The following is a 22,656-nucleotide window of genomic DNA, read 5'->3' as shown; positions in this document are numbered from 1 at the left end:
TTGAGAGATGTGGAGTGGGTTCTGGGTTCTTGCCTGTGAACTGGCCCAGCCCTGGCTGTTGCTGGCATTTGATGAGCGAACCATTGGATGGAAGATCTGTCTCCTCTGTCTCTTTGCCTTTCAAATAAAATGAAAATAAATGAATACAAACACCCACCCACCTCACCAGCCAGCCAACCACGTTCTGCTTCCAGAAAGGGATGCTGTACTTAAGAGCACAGCGCCCTCCTCATCTTTCCCTCCTTCCCGCTGACAGTTGGTGGTGGTGTCACCCTTGCTTGGAGGACTTGTTTGCTCTTTTGGTTGTTGCCTCTTCTGACTTCACTTCTGACGTTTTCCTTGCTATCCACAGTGGTATGAGACTTGCAGGATAAGAGGAGCCTTCCCCAGGAGGGCTGTGGCTCTCCCCGGCAGTGCACTCTGTCAATCCTCACTTGAGTGGTCTGGTGGTTTGAACGTTTGTTTGCTCAGCGTTCACTGCTCTAGTACGCAGACCATCCCAGCATAACCTATGAATGCGTATGCTCTTCTCATGATTAGGAATGTCAACACAGGATTCCTAAAGTGTGGTTGCTTTCAACATAAATTTTGACATTAACTCAATGTTAGAGCTTTTTTTTTTTTATTTTTTTTTTTATTTTTTTTTTTATTTTTTTTGACAGGCAGAGTGGACAGTGAGAGAGAGAGAGACAGAGAGAAAGGTCTTCCTTTTTGCCGTTGGTTCACCCTCCAATGGCCGCCGCGGCCGGCGTGCTGCGGCCGGCGCACCGCGCTGATCCGATGGCAGGAGCCAGGAGCCAGGTGCTTTTCCTGGTCTCCCATGGGGTGCAGGGCCCAAGCACCTGGGCCATCCTCCACTGCACTCCCTGGCCACAGCAGAGGGCTGGCCTGGAAGAGGGGCAACCGGGACAGAATCCGGAGCCCCGACCGGGACTAGAACCCGGTGTGCCGGCGCCGCTAGGCGGAGGATTAGCCTAGTGAGCCGTGGCGCCGGCCTGTTAGAGCTTTTTTTAAAATTTTTTTTTTATTTGACAGGTAGAGTTATAGACAGTGAGAGAGACAGAGAGAAACGTCTTTTTTCCATTGGTTCACCCCCCCCAAAGTGGCTGCTATGGCTGGCGCGCTGCGCCGACCCGAAGCCAGGAGCCAGGTGCTTCCTCCTGGTCTCCCATGTGGGTGTAGGGCCCAAGCACTTGGGCCATCCTCCACTGTACTCCTGGGCCACAGCAGAGAGCTGGACTGGAAGAGGAGCAACTGGGACAGAATCCGGCGCCCGACTGAACCTGGGGTGCCAGCGGTGCTGGCCAATGTTAGAGCTTTTAAAAATTATTTTTTAAAAGTAATTATTTTATTGATTTGAATGGCAGAATGACAGAGAGACACAGAACAGCAACTATCCACTAGTTCCCTCCTTAAATGCCCGCAATATCCGGGGCTGGGATAGTTCAAAGCCAGGAACTGGGAATTCATTCTGAGTTTTCCCTGTGGGTGGCAAGCACCCAACTTCTTGAGCAATCACCTGCTGCCTTCCAGGGTGTGCATTTAACAGGACACTGTATTGGAGAGTGGAAGCAGGACTTGAACTCAGGCACTGTGATATGAGATGCATGCATTCCAAACAGTAAATTAACTGCTGTATCAAAAGTTCATCCTTAGCTATTTAAATTTGTATAAGGTATACTGTCTGAAATTATGAAACAAAGGTTACATTTCTCCAGGAGCTTAAAACAATTCCATTATTTTAGGAAAGGATGATGGGAAGAACAGATTTTTAGTGAATAAGATTGGAAATTCATCCTTTTTCAGGTAGTTTAATCAGAGATTTTTTCCTCATGTGTTTGTGTTTTCTAACTTTTCTGTGCTGTTTTACAGTCCAGAGGGAAATAGTTGCTGTATATTTCTTCCCAAGGCCCACACTGTAAATATATTGTGAGTCAGGGAAAAAGCTGGGAAGTTCCAATGTTGGCAAATAATTGTAGCAGGAAAAAGTCATCAGGAACTGAGACTCTCAAGCAGCAGATGTAAGAATTACTTTTTATAAGTTCTGCTTCAGAATTTTTTCCAAATTTTCCAGTTCTAGGAAATAGGTAGGTGTGTGGATCAGGATGATGTAGAGAAAAAAAAATGGTGCTCAAGTTTTAGAAATTTTAAAAAATTAAAAAATTCAAAAGTTGATAATATTGAAAAGGATTGTATCCAAATATGAGTTCAAAGGATGAATTTTTTTTTTATTTTGACAGGTAGAGTTATAGACAGTGAGAGACAGAGAGAAAGGTCTTCCTTCCGTTGGTTCATTCCCCAAATGGCCGCTATGGCCAGTGTGCTGTGCCGATCCGAAGCCAGGATCCAGGTGCTTCCTCCTGGTCTTCCATGCGGTTGCAGGGACCCAAGCACTTGGGTCATTCTCTGCTGCCCTCCTGGGCCACAGCAGAGAGCTGGACTGAAAGAGGAGCAACTGGGACTAGTACCTGGCGCCCCAACTGGGACTAGAACCCAGGGTGCTGGCGCTGCAGGTGGAGGATTAGTCAAGTGAGCCACAGCACTGGAACAAAGGATTACTTTTTATCAGGCACTGCATAATTCGGCAGCATGGAATTAGGTGAACATTGTATCTTCTTTTACCAAGAAAAATTGGAACAATGTTGACAGTAAAAGAAAGCAAAAATCATTTTAGCATTTTTAGTTGAGATTCTTTTTCATGGTTTATAGCTTTATTCTATTCCGAATGTGCAATTCTAGTTTTCTTTAACTTACATACTAGATAAAATTAATTTTTTACACAACTAGAATATGTGTTATTTTGTCCCTTAGGTAACTATAATTCTTCTACATAAAATCATTTAAAAATTTCTGCAGAAAATAGAAGATATAAATATGGGAGTAATTTGATGTGTTTTTTAAATTTTATTTGTTTTCATTTTTATTTGAAATGCAGAGAAACAGAGGAAGAGAGGTCTTCCTGCTGGTTCACTCCCTAAACGTCTGCAACAGCCAGGATTGGACCAGGCTGAAGCTAGATGCAAAGAACTCAGTTCAGGTCTTCCATGTGGGTGACAGGGGTCAAAAAAATTTGAGCCAGCAACTACTGCGTCTCACTGTATGCATTAGCAGCAAGTTAGAGGGGAAGTGGAGGAGCCGGGACAGCACTCGGATATGGAATGTGAGTGTCTCAAATGGTGCGTTAACCTCTGCACCAAATGCTTGCTCTGATGTATATTTCACTTGTGAGTCATTAATGCTGTATTATGCAACAGAGTGAATGATCAGCTATATATAAAATTATATTAATTATAATAGTGTATATGAATTATGTTAATATTGTTAGTTAATATCCATATGAATTATTACCATTAGTATTACCTAAATTGCATCAATATAAATTATATAAAATGTCTATATTGATATTCACACTAATATTTTAAATTATTCATAATAGGTATGGGAAATACTCAAAAAGTAGAAAGGGATCTTGGGAATTTTGCTTAGTCTGTCCTTTTCCCATTTCCATAATAGTCCATTTCGCTCTTCTACAAAAGGCAAAAACCTGACGTTGAGCTTGGTGCACTCCTGGCTAGCTAGTGGAAGTGGCTGTGCAATTAAGACAGCAAGGGGGCCAGTGCCGTGGCTCACTAGGCTAATCCTCCGCCTTGCGGCGCCGGCACACCAGGTTCTAGTCCCGGTCAGGGCACCAGGTTCTAGTCCCGGTCAGGGCACCGGGTTCTGTCCTGGTTGCCCCTCTTCCAGGCCAGCTCTCTGCTGTGGCCAGGGAGTGCAGTGGAGGATGGCCCAAGTGCTTGGGCCCTGCACCCCATGGGAGACCAGGATAAGTACCTGGCTCCTGCCATCGGATCAGCGCGGTGCGCCGGCCGCAGCGCGCCGGCCGCGGCGGCCATTGGAGGGTGAACCAACGGCAAAGGAGGACCTTTCTCTCTCTCTCTCTCTCTCACTGTCCACTCTGCCTGTAAAAAAAAAAAAAAAAAAAAAAAGACAGCAGAAAAGCATAGTAAAGATAGGGAGCGAATGCCCAGAAGCTCACTAGTTGTCAAATGGAGGGGACTGAGTACTGACCCCAGAGCGAATTTTCAAAGACACAGACCGCAGTGCCTGCCCCAAACTCTGGCAATCCAGCTTCTGCCCTTGGCTGCTAGCTTTCAGGAACCTCAGGAAGTTGCTGAACAAGATGCAGAGGACTTGAGGACCCTGGCCTCATGTCCCTAGGGTGTTCTGTTTAGTGTCTGTTCAGTGGACACAAAGTCTTCTCACTGCCCCAGAGACAGTCTCGTACCCAGCGTAGGACTCAGGTGCTGCAGCCAGGCTTCCTGGCTTCAAGCCCTATGTCTTGGATGTTGTCTCACTTCTCTTTGCCTTGTTTTCCTTATTTGTAAAATGGAACTAAAATAATAAATGCGTTGTTCTGCTGCCTCTGGGCGATAATTAAGGTGATCTATTTAGTAGTGTGCTTGGAACACAGTCGTCATGGAATAAATCTGGCTTTGGTTATGGAAGCTACACATTTCTTTTTTTATAGAAAGCTTTTATTTAGTAAATAAAAATTTTGAAAGTACAACTTTTGGCTTATAGCGGTTCTTCCCCTCATACCCACCCTCCCACCCCCAAACTGTCCCACCTCCTACTCCCTCTCCCATCCCATTCTTCATTAAGATTCATTTCCAATTATCTCTATATACAGAAGATCAACTCTATACTAAGTAAAGATTTTAACAGTTTGCACCCACACCGACACACAAAGTATAAAGCACTGTTTGAAGACTAGTTTTACTGTTAATTCTCATAGTACAACACTTTAAGGACAGAGATCCTACATGGGGAGCAAGTGCAAAGTGACTCCTGCTGTTGATTTAACAATTGACACCCTCATTTATGACGTCAGTGATCACCTGAGGCTCTTGACATGCACTGCCAAGGCTATGGAAGCTCTTGAGAACACAAACTCTGACATTATTTAGACAGGGCCATAATCATAGTGGAAGTTATCTCCTCCCTTCAGAGAAAGGTACCTCCTTCCGTGATGGCCCATTCTTTCCACCGGGATCTCACTCACAGAGATCTTTCATTTAGATCATTTTTTGCCAGAGTGTCTTGGCTTTCCATGCCTGAAACGAAGCTACACATTTCACCCCTAGTATATGTCAAGCAAGGATTGAAACACTCTAGTTGGGAGGCGGACCCTCTTGTGTGTGTGTCTGTGTGTGTAGAGGCCCTGTGGAGCAGTGAGCAGTAAGGCAACCACAGTAGCATGAATCCAGGAGCAAGAAAGAGAGTGCTTCCTTCTGCTGAACCATTTCTTTCACTTGATGCCTACAATACCTTCGAAAAGACTCGGCCTTCTGTTGTCCATTATAGAGCAACAGTTTGTGGGCACGTGTTCTACACTGTTACATGACATAGTATGCCTTGGTTTACAAAAAACTGTTTTCTTTAAAAATTTATTTATTTATTTGAAGTCAGAGTTACACATAGGAGAAAGAGAGGCAGAGAGAGAGAGAGAGAGAGAGGTCTTCCATCCACTGGTTCACTCCCCAATTGGCCATAACGGTTGGAGCTGTGCTGATCCGAAGCCAGCAGCCAGGAGCTTCTTCCGGGTCTCCCATGTGGGTACAGGAGCCCAAGCACTTGGGGCCATCTTGTACTGCTTTCCCAGGCCACAGCAGAGAGCTGGATCGGAAGTGGAGCAGCCGGGTCTTGAACTGGCACCCATATGGGATGGCAGCACTGCAGATGGCCGCTTTACCTGCTATGCCACAGCCCTGGCCCCACGGAAAACTATTAATGGTGGTTAGATCCTTTGTAGTTTTGAAAGGGATAAAGGTGTCAAAGAAGAGGGCGTAGGAGGAGGGGAGGCCAGAGGCATGGCGGCAAGTTTATCAGTTCATCAGCTTTTCCCCAGGTCTGTCCTTTTTCCTTGTAAGTAAATCCCCAAAGCGGTTTGGGAAAATGGGCATGTGCTTGTCCTGCCGTCCTCCTTTACAGTCGGAGGGAAAGAAGAACTCGTGCCTTTGCTAAGATTTGTTGTAGTGCCTAACAGGGCCGCTCCTTCCTCTTTTCCTCTGTAGCTGCTGCCCTAGTGGCCCCTACTGTCTTCCACCGTCTCAGGTTTCCAAGTAGGAAATCAGTTTCTGCAACTGCTTCCTTCTTGAATGTCTAAATTTATTTTTTATTTATTTGAAAGGGAGAGAGAGAGAAAGAGAGAGAGAGAGAGAGCGTGAGAGAGGTGTTCTGTCCTCTGGTTCATTTCCCCAGTGGTGGGCCAGACTGAAGCCAGGAATCCAATTTGGGCCTCCCACGTGGGTGGCAGGGACTGTGACCTGCTACTTCCCAGGGTATTCATCGTCAGGGAGCTGAATCAGAAGCAGAGCTAGAACTTGAACCCAGGCCTTCCGATACGCGATCCAGGCAGCCCAAATGGTGTCTTATGGGGGTCGTGGCCAATGTTTGCGCCCTTCTCCAAGGACTGCTGCCTGAGATGTCTTGCAAGTCTGCTGGTGAACTCCATTACTACACCATTGCCTTGATTCAGATCTTCATTCTTTCTACGACAGACTCCTACTTAATTTTAATTATTTTCTCCCTCTCTAGGTACCTCTAAATGAGCTCCCAAGCCAGCAGGTGACTCTCTGGGTTAAAATTCTCCAGTGCCTCCTCTTTGCCTTCTAAGGGAGCATATTCCATTAGGATGTCAGACAAGGTAGTTTCTGAAGGGTGCAGACTCACCTGCTGCACCTTCTTATCACTTGGGTGGCAGCACTGAGCCACCAGCTGTTGCTTTGAAACCTGTTGTGAATTTCCATGCTGTTTCCTCTACATACAATGTTTATTCTCTCCCTCTTTCTTTTTCTCTTTCTCTCTCTCTCTCTCTCTCTCTCTCTCTCTCTCTCTCTTTCTGTCTTTCTTTCTTTCTTGACAGGCAGAGTGGACAGTGAGAGACAGAGAGAAAGGTCTTCCGTTGCCGTTGGTTCACCCTCCAATGGCCGCTGTGGCCAGCGTACCACGCTGATCCGATGGCAGGAGCCAGGTACTTCTCCTGGTCTCCCATGGGGTGCAGGGCCCAAGCACTTGGGCCATCCTCCACTGCACTCCTGGGCCACAGCAGAGAGTTGGCCTGGAAGAGGGGCAACCAGGACAGAATCCGGCGCCCTAACCGGGACTAGAACCCAGTGTGCCAGCGCCGCAAGGCGGAGGATTAGCCTAGTGAGCCGCGGCGCCAGCCTAGAATGTTTATTCTCTAACTCATTCAGTCCCCAAAGATCTTTCTGGACCCTTTTAAAATGTGACCACTCTGTGAAGCTTCTGACATTGCCAGGCAGGGCAGTTCCTTTTTCCACGCCCTAATAATTTGTGTGCTCATGCATTAATTGCTGTACCTTTCATAGAAACTTGCAATTAAAAAGAAATATCAGGGTAGGCATTGGGGCACAGCGGGTTAAGCCACAGCTTGGGATGCTTTCATACCATACTTCAGTGCCTGGTTCTAGTCCCGGCTACTCCGCACTTCAAATCCATGTTCCTGCTAATGTGCTTGGGAGGCACATGAACAAAGTACTTGGGTTCATGCCACCTACATGGAAGACCTGCATGGAGTTCCTGGTTCCCAGTTTCCACCTGCCCCAGCCCTGACTGTTGTGGGCGTTTGTGGAGTGAACTAATGAATGAAAGACACCCCCCCCCCCCATCCTGCCTTTCAAATAAATCTTTAAAAGAGGAATTTCTACTCCTTGTTCCTATGAGTTTAAAAGAAAGAACGGACAGGAATGAATCTCAAATACAATGTGTGGTACACCGTGGGCACTCAGCATATGTTGTTTACTAATTTTTGTTTCTCTCCCGACTTTGTATTCCTGCATGCTGAAGTGCTACTTCTCAGGCTCACCTCAAACATGGTTTATCATGGGGTAATTCTTTTGTCTGAAGACACTCAGAAATTTCTTTTTTCTCTGATTTTGAATTTAAAAAGTCTTCTAACTATATAAAATATATAATATATATACATTAGATATTATATATATATTACAAAACTCTATGCCTTGTCTATAAGTTAAAGGGGACCCTGTGCCTTCTCTACCCAGGGAAGTCTGCATTTCCTCCATCAGGGTCTTGTAGCCAGCAGATGCTCAGAAGCGCATGTGCAGAATGGAGTTAAGCCAACGAAAGCTAATCCTGGCGAGCTTTTGAAAAGATATGGATGACTCGGACACTGTTCCAAAACTTTCCCCTTAACATCTGATTGACTTCACAGCGGTTTGTGAGGGCTGAAAGGCTAAGGGGGAATATGTCAACTGGCAAATCAAAGTTCTCAGTCATTCGCACAGTAGAAGGGATTGATTCAATCAGATTTTGTTCCTCTTTAAACCCAGTTAATGTCACAGGATGGAGATGGAGAATTTGATTGAGGACCAGAGGGAAGGTAATTAGGTGATCAGATCCTTTAGTTTGGAAGCAAGGGGGATGGGGCTGGTGCTACCGAATACTGGGTTAAGCTTCCTGCTCCATTTCCGATCCAGCTCTCTGCGAATGGCCTGGGAAAGCAGTGGAAGATGACCCAAGTGCTTGGGCCCCTGCACCCATATGGGAGACCCAGAAGAAGTTCCTGTCTCCTGGCTTCAATTGGCCCAGCTCTAGCCATTGTGTCCATTTGGGGAGTGAATCAGCTGGTGGAAGATCTCTTTCTTTCTGTCTCTTCCCCTTTCTCTAACTCTGCCTCTCAAATAAATAAATCTTTAAAAGGGGGGGAGGGATGGAAAACGAGAAGGGATAGGAGTGAGGATTCCAGGGCAGAGTTGGGGTGGGGATAAAATGGAATTTTGGGTACAGTGGCATTGTGGGGTTCAGCAATGGTTGAATAAGGGAGGTGAGATGATTACAATGACTAATATCACTTCTTTTGACAATTTTCTGTTGAACCTCTTTTCTTCTTTCAGTCTGGTACCAGGAATCATGATACAGATACATTATGGGGAAAAAACAGACTTTCCTGGAGCCCCAGCATTGTTTGTTTATTTATCTGAAAGACACAGTGACAGAAAAGTGAGAGAGAGTTAGTGTGTGAGAGATTCGACCTGCTGCGGTGCACTTCCCAAATGGCTGCCCCGGCCAGGGGTGGGTCAGGCGGAAGCCAGGAGCTCAGAGCCCTCACCAGGTCACCCACATGGGAGGCAGAGACTGAACTACTTGAGCCATCACCTGCTGCCTGCCAGGACCATTAGCAGGAAGCTGAATGGAAAGTGGAGGAGCCGGGACATGGAGTACTTCGATGTAAGATGCAGACCCCCCCCCCCAAACTGTGACTTAATCCGCTGCCCCCGCAACACCTGCTCCTCACATTACTTTTATGGAGAAAAACATGTCCACATTTCACTCATTCATGAATGTGAGGTGTGTTACCCGCTCCCAGGTGGGAGCTGCGTAAAATAAACTGATACACCATGGAAGTAATTTTCTTATTGAGAAATGCAAAACCATAGTTAATGCCTAACTTCAAATGATTTAATAGGATTAAGGCAAGAGAGGAGGCGATGTGCAACAGTGAGCTAAGGACTGGATGAAGACCATTGAAGAAAGCGCCTTCAGAGTGAACCTGTGCTGGCGATCAGAAAGGGTTAATTCACGTACTTGGAAGAAGAGAACAACCTACTTATGAGGAAAGTAAGGCTAACTTAGGATGAGCTGCTGAAGGGCACGGGGCCGGGTGGGAGGGGTGGGGTGAGGTGGGATTCTTTGTCAGGAGCCATCTCCCTCGGGATACAGAGTTGGCAAAATGACCGATTTTTTTTTTTTTTACAGAAGTTAAGTGTTCTCCCCCAGTCTCCCAAAGGACCATGAGCTAGCTTCCTTTACATTTACTTCCTGAGAGCGAGTCTCAAGGAGGCCGCCAAAACAAAGATGTTACAGACTTTCGCAAACCTTACTAATTGTTAACATGTCATCAACTACAAACGGGAAAACTTGTTCCGTTCATTAACAGTCGCCAGACACGCCGCTTTCACTGCCCCAGGGGGCCCAACCTTGGGTCTGCAGGTTGCTCACGCCCCCACCTGACCCTCAGAGCGCCCGCGGTCCGGCGCGCGTGTCTGAGAAGCGCCGTCCACGCCGCCTCGGCTTCGCCCAGGGTGTGTGTCCGCGGGCATCCGCGTCCACGCCCTGGGTCCTCTGCGGGCGGCGCCTCCGGGACACTGCTGCCGCGGATCTTTGTTCCTCACTTCCCAGGGGAGTTTTGGGGAGCCCCTTCGTAGACACAACCTGCACGGAGGGGACGCCCTGGGGAGCGGCCCGGGCTTGGGAAGCTGTCTCCGGGCCACGAGTGCCCAGGGTACCGGGCAGCGCCGCTGGCCCGCGCTGTTCACCCAGGCAGCGGCGCTGGGGCCGCTCCAAGTGCGTCGGGCGGTGCAATCCCTCCGCTAAGTGCTTGGCTCTCAGTCTCCAATCACTAGTGGGAGCTGGAGAGGGCAAGTGAAAAAAATTCCAGAGGCAGCCGAGGAGCAGAGGGGGAAAAAAAAAAAAAAAGTCCCGCGGCGGCGGCGGCGGCGCAGCGGCCGCGGCGGCCAGAAGTTGACGGCGCGGGGCGCGGAGTCGGCGGAGCCTCTGCGGGGCTCCGGGCGGTGCGGGGACCGCGGCGCCGAGGACGCGAGTGCGGGAGCGGAGCTGCGGGTAAGGAGCGCACGCGGGCTAGAGGGCGCGGTGGGGCCCCCTCTTTCAGCACGCGGGCTGGGGGGCCCCCAGGCTGAGCCTGCGGGAGTCCGCGGGGCAGCGGGGCTGCGCGGGGCAGGGCTGCAGCCGGGCGCGGGGCCGGGCGGCCGTGGCTGCGGGCGGGACGGGGAGCGGGTCAGGCGCTGGACGCCGCCTGGGCTTTGTGTGCGGGCGGCTCTGCCGGGACCCCGAGGCCTCGAGCCGACCGCTCTGGCAAGGGGCCGGGGTGGTGGTGGTGGCGGCGGGCGGGACACGTGCACCCAGGGCCGGGGATACAGGGACACGGCGCGGCGCGGCGGGGAAAAGGGACCTGCACGCGAGGGATGGAGTGAAGGCGGGCTCGGAATCCGGGGCGCGGGGCCCGCCGAGGCAACAACCCGCAGGCACCCGGCTCGGGCCCAGCCACCTGCCCCGGGACCCAGCCTCTCGCCAAGGGCGGCGGTGCGCGGCTGGGAGGTCCCTCGGCTCGGTCGCCGTCTCCGCGCGCCTCGCGCGCTCGCTCACTGTCCGTCTGTCTGTCCGCCTCTTCTCACTCCCATCGTTTCTCCCTCCACTCTCCGGTCCCTCTGCCCTTCCCTCCGGGCCCATCTCTCCGCACTCGGGCCTCCCTCTCCCTAGCCCTCTCTGTCCAAGTGCCCTTTCCGCTCCGTCTCTCCCCGCGCTCTGAGCTCGGTCTCCCTGCGGCTCCCGGTGACCGCCAGGGCTCCGCGTTCCGGTCTGTGCGCGCGGTTGCGGGGTTGGGATTCGGATCCTGGACTCAGTCCTCCAAGGCAGCGCGTGCGGGGGTTGCCGGGCTGCTGCCCCTGTCGCGGTCGTTGGGGACGCTGTGGCTCACCTGTGTTGTTAGGAAGTGTTCATTTCTTAGTCATCTTTCCGCAAGGTGAGGTCAGTGGGTCTGGGTGGCCCCAAAGGTGACAGTGAAAGAAAACAGGAGAGGGATGTTTAATTGCCTTCAGCGTGTAAGAGAATGCGCCACGCGTATTCGGAGCAAAGCAGAACCACCTGAGAAAAGAGTCCCAGTTCTGGGGAAACACACACACACACACACACTCCTCGATATTGAGAGGGTTCAGCTGCAAAGTATTTGAAAAGGCTCTTTAAAAGAAAATTCTATACCAACTAATCTCTGTTTTCTTACATATATTTTTAGGATCCTAGTGATCCTTTTTTCCTAATTATTGTTTTGGGAAACTTATGGGAAATGGCCTCTGTCCACTGGGGCATTTGCATTTAAGAAAATACTCAGTCTTTGTACTTTCATACCTCTTTACACTCTCGGGATCAAGAATTATTTCTAACTGCAAGGAAAATAGGCGAGGATTTGTCGGTGATTTTTAAAACACGAGACATCCCGGGGATCAGTCGTCTCTTTGGAGAACGTTCTTTATGAGGATGTTTTGAAAGATATGACATCTTAGTGGAACACGAGACTCAGGACACACTTCGATCATTGTGTGATGCAAATAAACTGTTGTAAGCAGATCACTGTAGTAGTGATGGCTTATTACGGGAAACATAGCTGGCGAATTAATTGGTCTGATTTTCACTGTTTGCTTTAGTCATGCATAAGGTACCTTTGTTTTCCCCCAAATATGGCCTAGGGCTGCAGAACTTGATACAGTGTGTTGTTTGTCCAGTCTGAATTACCAGTTAGAAAACCCACGTTTTCCTTTGGGTCACATGAGACATGTTGATATGATCTCATTACTCATGTGCTGGGAGCTGCTGCTGAATTTTAATGGCACTGATTTGTGATTTGTAAATCAAAATGTTGGTTTCTGGGGAGTTAAAACTCTTGATTGATGTCACTGAGTGAATCATTAGTTTATAGGAAGCTTGGCCACCTTGTCTGCTAGGTGCTACCCAGCATTTGGACAGGGTTGTCTGAAGTCCCTTGTTAGATGACCATCCCTGGGTGACGTGCTGTTACTACCTGTGGTGTGCTCATCTAGGTCTCTCAAAATGTACCAGCTCTTGGGAATGTTTAGTAAAAGGAAATTGTCCACATTCTTGCCTTGTAAATTTTGAAAAAGTGAGATGGCCTGATCCAGTGTGTCGATCCCAGCATCTGCTGATGGTATTGTTATGTGTTTAGGAGTATATGGCAATGTGATATGGGTATCCTTCAGTGGGTGTGGCACCTGTCTTTCCCCATGGCTTCCTGAATGAGCACTCAGCTCTGAAGCCAGCTGTCAGCTACTCCACCCTAGCAAAACGTCCCCTGATCTTCCTCTAGGGCTCAGGTCTTCAGGTGCACCTGTGTCAGTGCGCGCCTCTCTGTTGTGTAGTGGCATGTTGGGCTCTTCCCTGTTGGGCAGTGACCTCAGGGAGGTGAGACAGCTTTCCCTTGTTCTCTCTGAATTTTAGGTGCCCAGCAAAGTGCCTGGCATGTAAGACATACTCAGGAAGTCCTTGATGGCTGGTGGATGGCCTTCCAGCTCGCCTCTAACTTGTGGGAGTGGGTCTTGGTCGATGCAGTAGCACAGGGGACACCGGATAGCCTGCACCAAGAATGGAAGTCTTGAAGGCCATCTCCTCACACATGTTAACATTAAAGATGAAGATGGGGAGGCCTGACGACTTTGCAGAAGGAGCTCAGGAGCAGAGAGAGAGGTGCTGGGGAGTGGAGGGACCCACTTGCTTGCCTGCTGGGACTCCTGCTTGCCTGCCTTCATGGGAGGTGGATAAATCTGTGCGTGATTAGAAGCTGACACTTGTGAGCTAGCTCTCAAGAGACGCTTTTGTGCCCACCAAGAAAATCTGGACATGAAATGTATGATTTGTAATAACTGACCATCATTTGTGATACAATCTTTCAGAACATTGATGTACAAGTTGCTCAAATGTGCTGGGTGCTAGCCGTGTCCTCTGGAGTAGAGTAATTCCTGCCTGCAGGGAGGATTGGGGTTCTCCAGGCTAACTTCTGCTCCTCTCTCACATTGTGCAGAGGGGCTGGGGAGAAGAGAAAGGTTTGGGACAGATTAGTGGTGCTTTTTGAAATGTTTCTTCAGAGACCACCCATTTAACTCCCAGAACAACGGTGTGTTCATCTGTTTGACATACCAGACTTCCTCGGAAGCTTCTATGTGAATAAAGGCTAACACAGCTTCAGAAAGGCTTGAAGACCACTTTGCCTGATGCTCTGCAGTCTCTCAGTTCTTGTTGACCACCTAATCAAGGCCTTTGTGGCTTCTCTAACCATATCTGGATGGTGGTTGGGAAGAGTAGTAAGGGTGGCAGGAGAAACTGATTTTACCTGAGAGATAACTGATTGTCGGATTTGGTATGCTGAAGTGGTAATGGCAGAAATTGAAGTGGAAGTTGTTGGAAATCACAGAGGCAGGAGAGCATTCAGGTAAGAGAGGGACTAGGGCTGGACACTCAGGTTCAAAGGTGATTTCCATTGCATTCAATTGAGGGGAAAAAATGGGCAAGCATTGTGGTGCAGCGGTTTAGAGTGCTGAGTGTGGCACTGGCACTCCCTTTCCCTCTCCCTCTGAGTCCCAGCTGCTCTACTTATGACGCAGCTTCCTGCTGATGTACCTGGGAAAGCAGCAGAAGATGGCTCAAGTGCTTGGACCCCTGCACTCACGTGGGAAACTCAGCTGGAGTTCTGGGCTCCTGCCTTTGGTTGTGGCCGTTTGGGGGAGTGAGCCAGGACATGGAAGAGATTGATTCTCATTTTTTCTCTCTTTCTCCCTCTCTCTCTCTTACATTCTGCCACTCAGCCTTTCAAATAAATGTCTTAAATTAGGGAAAATAAAAGCCGCTATGGATAGAGCCTGGGGAGAGAAGGGAGTAGAAGAGAGGGACATTTTTCATGTTGCTTCTGAGTATGTTTTACACTCAGCTGTAGTAGTAAGAGAAGGATAATGCATCATTTTCATTAAGCAGTCTTGTTCCTGTGTTGTTTTTTTTGAAGGACATCCACTTATATGGCAATACTTTAATTACATTCATTTTAATTGAAACGTTTGTCTGCTCTGCCTGTGGTTTTTCTACACTGTAGGGAGACTGTAGCCCCAAGAGACCCAAGACCTTGCTGTCATTGAACTTAAGTTGTAGAGAGCGCAAACATGATTGACCTGCAAGCAAGTACACAGGAAAGATAATTTCTGATCATTTCTGACAGTGCTAGCTGCATGAGGAGAACGAGGCAGGGTGACACCCCAGGGAGTGGCTGGGCTGCCACGGATCTGGTGGTCGAGGAACTTCGCTGAAGACGCTCCAGGGAGAACAAGACAGAGCAGTCCACGGTGTCTGGGTGTCTGGGAGCACTTCCCAGCAGAGGAAGCTGGCAACGGACAGGCCCCGGGGCTTGGACTCAGGCAGTTGTGGGAAATGATAGGAATGAGGTCAGAGATAGGCAGGCCTGTGGTACATTTTGTGGAACACCCCGGAGGATTTTTAAACAGACATGTGCAGTGATGACCTAGCACATCCGTCCAGCGGGAGTGAGACCCTCTGGAGGAAGACTCCCTGGGAAACTGTGAGAATGATGTAGCCAAGGGCTGGGTTGCAGGGGGCGAGATTGATTGGGCCGTGTTCTTGCCACCTGACAGGAAGATCATTTGAATCACACCTCTCCGTTTTCATTTGACCTTGGTCTACGTTACAAGAAATCATTGAATGGTTGCTTATGTTTTCCAGCATCAGACCTCGGCACCTCCTCATTGTTGGCCGATGTCACCTCTCTGCTTTCCTCCAGCTATCTCCAGGCCGGTGGGAGCCTGTGGTCCCCTGTGGTCTGTCCTGGGAAGTGTGGTAACTGGAGTGATACCTGCACTGCAGGCAGATGCTTGGCTCGTTCTAAAAAGCAGAGGGGACGGCAAACCTGCACCAGCGTCTCTTGGCTTCATTTTCATATATCTGGGTCTGTGCCTGAAAGGAAAGGAGAAAAAGCAGGATGCCTGTCATTGGGTATGGCATTGTTTGGAACCCTCAGTTCTGACAACGTGGGAGGCTTCTTGCTACTGTGAAGTCTGAGTTGTTGGATCTGCATCTTGCCAGCCATGAAGTTCCAGCCCTTTGGGTGCTAGTACACAGTGGGCATTCAGTAAGTAGTTGTTGCATCCTATTGAATGCACCCTCTCAGAATTCAGCAACTTAAAGCCGTCTGGTTTTATTTTTCCTGTCTTTGAACAAGTGTATGGCTGTGTGTGGCTGCAGCTTGAGAAACTACAAAGTAGCAAGTTTGGAAATGAATTTTCTGGAAATTGTGTTTACATATTGGCTAAAGGAAAAAGATACAAACCAGTATATCTCTTTATAACATATCTTGCCTGGCTGTCTTGAGATAAACGTTTTAGTCGTTTTTATAGCAGTTAGATAGATATGGACTTAAACAAATACAGAAACATCTGTCACTAGTTAATTTGATGATTTATGAATCTAAAATGACTGCAAGGAAGCCTGTAATGATGGTGCCTTTGTCTAAATTAATCTCTTGAAAGAAATCAGAGGGTTTTATCTAACGAATACACTTTACAACCATCTATAAAAGGCGCTAAATTATTATCAGCTCTTTTTCTGGAAATAAGCTGCTATTCTGTTGTCCAGTGGCCATTTATCTGTAATAGTCTGCATAATGCGAGGCTCTCCTAAATCCTTCCCTCTTATTAGAACGTAGCACAGTGTGTGCCATGACCTAACTTCTATCTATCTGCCAGTTCTCTTGCACCATTTCTCTCAATCACTTCCAATTAGTGGAGAGTCTCCTTGTACTTGAGTGTTCTCTCAGTCTTTCTTCTTTTTGCTAAAATTCCATGTTACTGTCCCGGCTTCCATGCGAGGTTTCTGCTGTTTGCTCGTGTGAGACCCTCTCGGCCCAGGAAGATAACCTGGATGCCCCACTCTGGCTTGGGTCGTGGCAGAGCCCACGGTCCGGCGCAGGGGGAGGGTGGGGAATGGGGTAGGCTTTCCTCTGGTGGCTCCTTCACGGCTGAGTCAGCCTGGGCTGCCTGGGTCCCTGTGCTCTGAGTCGCTGCACCCCGCGAGGCGGCCTTCTCTGGATTCCAGTCCTCTCTCGGATAGCTCCCTTACTTCTACGAGTGTGATTTACTGCACCACCCTAGGGGTGCTTTTACACGCCAACTCACTGCATATTCAATTGTTTGTTTATAAACCAGTTCTCTTCCATTTGTTAGGAGCTGAATCAGTGGAGGTCCCATTTTCAGTTGAGTCGGCTTCTGCCTCTTTCTTTTTGGAGTCCTCTTGACTTGGGAAGAACAGCTGGCCTCCTAACCTCTCGCAGACATCTGTTCTCCTCTGGGATCTCTACCCCCCCACCCCCCTCTGTGTGTGTGTGTGTGTGTGTGTGTGTGTGTGTGTGAGAGACAGTGGCACTTTGACCTAAGTTGTGGTTATATAACTACTTTGTCGCTTATTGGTTGAAGCTTTTTTACATTGTAGTCTGTTTGCATCCAATGCTTGTGCTTCATCCCACCCACTCATTGATTCATGCATGAACACAGTGCGTATTTATAGCGTCACTTGTCAGGCCTAGGTGCTCTGTTAGGCATCCACTGTGCATACACAAAGGGAGATCCTTGCCTTTATTTGGGCTGAGCATTAGGGAGGGGACAGGAAGTAAGGAAATAAACGTAATATTTACTGGTGAGGATTGTGACTGTGGCCAAAGAAGAGATGAGCAGGGTGCAGTGTTGGAGACTAATAGGAGGGCTCAGCATGCGCTTGACATCACAAGCACTGAGAGGCAGGGCGTGTATGTCTGAGGGGCTGTAGCTAACCTGCACCTGTTATGCAGGCTTTTAGTGTGCGAATTTGAAAAGCTTTCCTGATGACACATACAGTAAATCTTCTTGGCAGGAAAATTCAGAATTACAGATAAACCTTGAGAAAAGAAACTGCGTTATGCCATTAGCTAAAATTAATTATTTGATACATATGTATATACATGTATCCTTTAAGAATTTTCTTGTGATGAGCCGGCGCCGTGGCTCAATAGGCTAATCCTCCACCTTGCGGCGCCGGCACACCGGGTTCTAGTCCCGGTTGGGGCGCCGGATTCTGTCCCGGTTGCCCCTCTTCCAGGCCAGCTCTCTGCTATGGCCAGGGAGTGCAGTGGAGGATGGCCCAGGTGCTTGGGCCCTGCACCCCATGGGAGACCAGGAAAAGCACCTGGCTCCTGGCTCCTGCCAGGATCAGCGCGGTGCGCCGGCTGCAGCGGCGGCCATTGGAGGGTGAACCAACGGCAAAAGGAAGACCTTTCTCTCTCTGTCTCTCTCTCTCACTGTCCACTCTGCCTGTCAAAAAAAAAAAAAAAAAAAAAAAAAATTTTCTTGTGCATGCATTTTTTTCAACAAAATAGGATCATGTTTCATTAGTTGCATTTTCCATTCAGCCATGCATTGGTAATATCATTCTACATCAGTACGTGCATTTGAAACATTTAATGTTTAATCTGATTCTTAAAGGGTGTTAAGATTCCTCACTTCTCTGCTGTTTATATTAGAATTTTTAGAAAGTTGGGGAGGTAGGAAGAAAATAGTAAAATGGCCAATTACTTTTACCACACAGATAATCTCTGGAAATTAGGATACTCTTGACTGTGACAGTACAGAAATCACACTGGGGTGAGTGTTGGGTGCAGTGGGTAAGATGCCACGTGGGGCATTTGCATCCTGTATCCAAGTCCCTGGGTTCCAGTCCCAGCTCCACTTCTGATTCTAGCTTCCTGCTCATGCATACCCTGGGAGGCAACTGGGGATGGCTCAAATCGTTGGGTCCCCTGCCACCCATATGGAAGACCAAGATTGAGTTATGGGCTCTTGGCTTTGGTCTGCGCCAGCTTTTGCAGGCATTTGGGGAGTGAAGCAGTGGATGGAAGATCTTTGTTCATTAAATAAATCAAAAAAATTTTTTTCAAAAAATTTTATATCTGTTTCTTTATTTCATCAAAATTCCTTTCAGTTTCTGGTTTCCGGGTAGGGTGAACTATTTGGCTAATCTGGATAAGCAGTTTGCATGGAGCCGTTTGTCTCATTACCTGATCGCCCGTGCTCTTGCACATGTGTTCCCTGTAGCAGTGGTTTGTGGAGTGTGAGGTGTGCAGCCCAGGGGGTTTCTGGGGAGGCCCCACGGTTGGTTTGTTGTGGGGCCTCTGGGGCTGGGCTGTCTGGGTATGATTCTTGCCTCTGTCACTTCTCAGCTGAGATCCCAGGCAAATGACTAAATCTCTGTGCGTCATCTGTACTGTGGGGATGACGGTAATACGTACCACATAGGACTGTTGGAGATAGTGGATGTCTGTGAAGTGTCTACAACAGTGACAGGCAGGTAGTGAATACCACCAGAGGGTTTGATGAGTGAGTAAATAACTGATCAACAAAACCTGAGACCTGCAGACATGTTCATTGTGCATTTCCCCAAAGGTGTCTTTGACCATGGGATGTGTATCTTTCCCCACATGTGTCGTTGAGCTACTGTTCTTCTGAACACATTTTAGGAAAAAAAAAGCAGAGCCAAATAGCTGACTAACATCCTCACCAGTCAGTTAGTCAGTTGTCTCCTGAAAGAAAGCCACCTTTTTTTTTTTTTTTTGCGAAGATCTGTTCCTACATCTCATCACGCTAATCATAGAGTAGGAGTCCAGTGCCTGTGTTTTCTTTGAAAAACGTTTTCTTTATACAAGTAAAAACGAGTGTTTATCACCCAGAGAAAACTTCCAGTCAGTATACATGTGAGTATATGCTGGACCTGTAGCTGACAGAGTACAAAATTGGTGCATAATATTTTCTAAAAAATTATTTATTTTTCTAATAGTAAAAAATAGATATTCTTCAAGGTCAACTTGGGTTCCCTAAGTAACTTTTATTTTTTGACAAAGTTAGACAGTGAGAGAGTGAGACAGAGAGAAAGGTCTTTCTTCTGTTGGTTCACCCCCCAAATGGTCACTACAGCCGGCAAGTGCACCGATCTGAAGCCAGGAGCCAGGTGCTTCCTCCTGGTCTCCCATGCGGGTGCAGGGCGCAAGCACTTGGGCCATCCTCCACTGCACTCCCGGGCCACAGCAGAGAGCTGGACTGGAAGAGGAGCAACTGGGACAGAACCGGCGCCCCAACCAGGACTAGAACCCCGTGTGCTGGCGCCACAGGCGGAGGATTAGCTTAGTGAGCCGCAGTGCTGGCCCTAAGTAACTCTTAACAAATAAGATCACTCTTAACACACAGAAATAGCCATTGTTAACATTTTGGGTTCCTTTGTGGTTTTGTGCCCTTCCTTTTTTTCCACTCGACTTTATTTAGATTATATTTTTAATCCGAGTCATGCAGTGATTTCTGCCTTCAGAATGATTGGTAATCTGCATTTCAAAAGACCTTCCTTCCTTACCCAGTTCTGTGGCCAGAGACAATATGAAAATAAAATGGTGTCTCTAGGAGTTTCTCCCTCATTGTAACTATTCTCGGAAATTGGAACCACCTGGTAAGCCGTTGGCAGTTCTGTCTGAAAGACCTGGAGTAGGTGACCTCAGGTTGCTTCATTCTTGTGAGTCACTGCCGTGGTGCAGCCAGCGGCCAGATGGACTGAGAAGAATCCATGACCAGGCTGCTGTGGAGTCATGACTTACTCATCCTGAGCTGCCGTGAGTGAGCTTCTATAATATTGAGATGAAGGATGAAACGTCACTCAGGGGAACGTGAATTGTTCCAAAGTAAATTTCACTAGTATTTAATTTTTAAATGGTCAGTCTGTTCCCTCTCTTGCATATTGGAGGCAGGATTCCAATAATATACTAATGCAGGGGATAAACATCATCTCTCAATATTTTACCATGTTCTATAATTTTCAGTAGGAAATAATACTAAATTTAAACGACAGTATGTGATGCAAGGACTTTAAACATGCCGGTTATTAGTTTTACTTAGTGTGCTTCATGATCCTGGATACCATAGTGGTAAAAAACCAGTTTTGCTCAGTGAGCTATTTGCATTCAAAAGTCCTTATTTGAAAACTGAATCTTCACCTTATTCAAGATGAAATCAGTCACTTTTAAATACTTACCTTTAACAGTTGTAGCAAAGGCAAATCTGTAAGCCCTCTCTGAAGAGGAAAACCATACTGCACTGTTTAATTGAATTAAATTAGCTTCTCATGGAAATTTACCTAGGAGCTGTTTCTGGAACCAATTTAGAAAATGATCTTTGTATTCTGTAGCATTTATGTTTGATTATGTTTTTCTTAGTAATTCTCAATGGACCTGATTCACTCCTTGCTTCAGTTGTCAAACCCTTGAGATTTTTGTAGGCAAATTAGGCATTTCCTTCCCTCTAATTATGCATATTTATGGAATAATGTATGCTTTTACCTTAAATATAGATAAGAAATTCTTAATGCTACCATAAGGATTATTTGAATTTTATATTTTCAGCATGTTAAAGCTGTGATCAGCAGCCATATAGAAATTAACTTCTTGCATACCTGTTGTATAGAATTCAACAGCATCGCTAATAAAAGCAGATGCTGTTGTTTTGAATTATCGCTGCCATTTTTACAAACTTTTTGTAAAATGCATTGCCTCAAAATATTTTATATTTCAGGCACATCAAAGACTTTGTTTACTGCATTTTCTGCCTTCCTTTCTCACCACAATCAGTTGTTTCACCAAGCTGCTATGAAAGTGGGGAGTGCTATAAGAGTTTCCAGGTTATTGAGGTGTAAAATGTATCCTTTATGACCAATAGCATGGACTTTCTGTGGTTGGCACCGGAACTGCAGCTTACTGCGCTTATTTCTTGTGTACGTCCTATTTAGCAGTTTAAGGATAGAACTGTCCTTTTCCTTTCGAAATATGTTTGCCGGAATCTGAACTTGATAGTTCCCTAAACCCTGGAATCCGTCAGCACACTCTTTCACTCTCCACTGGCCCGCTCTTCCCTCCCCCCTCCTGTGTTTCTCCCTTTTGGGCTTGATCTGAAAGCACTCCTAGCCAGGGCTCCTCTTTCTCTGAGCCAGAGAGAATCAAAACCCTCAGCTCTATCCTGAGGATTCAGAGTCCCCCGCCCCGCAGCTGCCCTGCCTTCTGAATGACTGGAAGGGTGACTGGCGGGTGTCATTGCAAAGACAATCTAGAATTTCTAGCTAAAGTCTTAACAACTTTGAATAACACAAGAACAGCAAGATGCAATTCTGTTTTGTTATGAAATCACTTATTTGTGTAATGTCACTCAAAATGTCTTTGTGAAGTATTCATGTTTTAAATATTTAAAGAAATGTGTTCCCACAGCCAAAAAAGGTAATAATGGCATGGGCATATATTTCTCAAAATGTTTTGTAGATGGTGCTTGAATCTAGGTGATTTTCATTCCTTTACACAATATTTTTTATATATAAAATCTGTAATTACCTTAGGTAGGTTTTCATCAATACTGCATTCGCTTCTGTTTTATCTGAAATTTCGTGTACTTTAGTGTGAAAGCTGTTATGCATTCTTGAACATTTTTCTTCAGACTCAGTACCAGGTACTCTGCTGTACTCTGAGCCTGTAAATTCCCTCTTTGGCTCATCTCTCCTAAACCTGGAAGGTATAATGTAGTTTAACAATAATATTTTACATCTTCCGTTTGTGAATCATGTCTTTCTCACAAATGGAATTATTAAATATTTATGTGCTACAAATGAATTTGATGCCATAGTGTACATGAAAGTGTGTCAAAGAGATAATTGAGTCTTGCTTTACAGAGAAAGATGTTTAAATTCCTAGATAATATACTACCAAAAAATAACACAGAACATAAATAGACTGGATTCTGGAGAGACAAAATGCGAAGTCAATGGGAACATTTGTGAAGTGTTAAATTGACTTGGTCCATTATTCTGTCCGTATGTGTTGCTCCTGGGACATGTGTGGGAAGGCCGAGACCGGTGGTCCATGATTTCACTTGCACAATACAGCATTATATCCTCCAAACTCCTTACTTTTCCTCCATCTAGGCC

General features: G+C 47.0%; 1 protein-coding gene across 2 annotated transcripts in view; it reads left to right on the top strand.

Moving 5' to 3' along the window:
- Window positions 1-10,523: 10,523 nt before the first annotated feature.
- The window catches only part of BMPR1B (bone morphogenetic protein receptor type 1B), a 443,407-nt gene continuing 431,274 nt past the window's right edge, over window positions 10,524-22,656 (top strand). For both annotated transcript variants that reach the window (XM_008267582.5, XM_017347401.4), the window contains exon 1: window positions 10,524-10,662. The gene's annotated coding sequence lies outside the window, so the exon portion shown is untranslated. The remainder of the gene's footprint in view (window positions 10,663-22,656) is intronic.

The sequence above is a fragment of the Oryctolagus cuniculus genome, chromosome 8 (assembly GCF_051225735.1).
Source record: "Oryctolagus cuniculus isolate XC-2025 breed Fujian yellow rabbit chromosome 8, ASM5122573v1, whole genome shotgun sequence".
Classification (NCBI taxonomy): domain Eukaryota; kingdom Metazoa; phylum Chordata; class Mammalia; order Lagomorpha; family Leporidae; genus Oryctolagus; species Oryctolagus cuniculus.
This window is presented reverse-complemented; position numbering and strand designations above follow the sequence as displayed.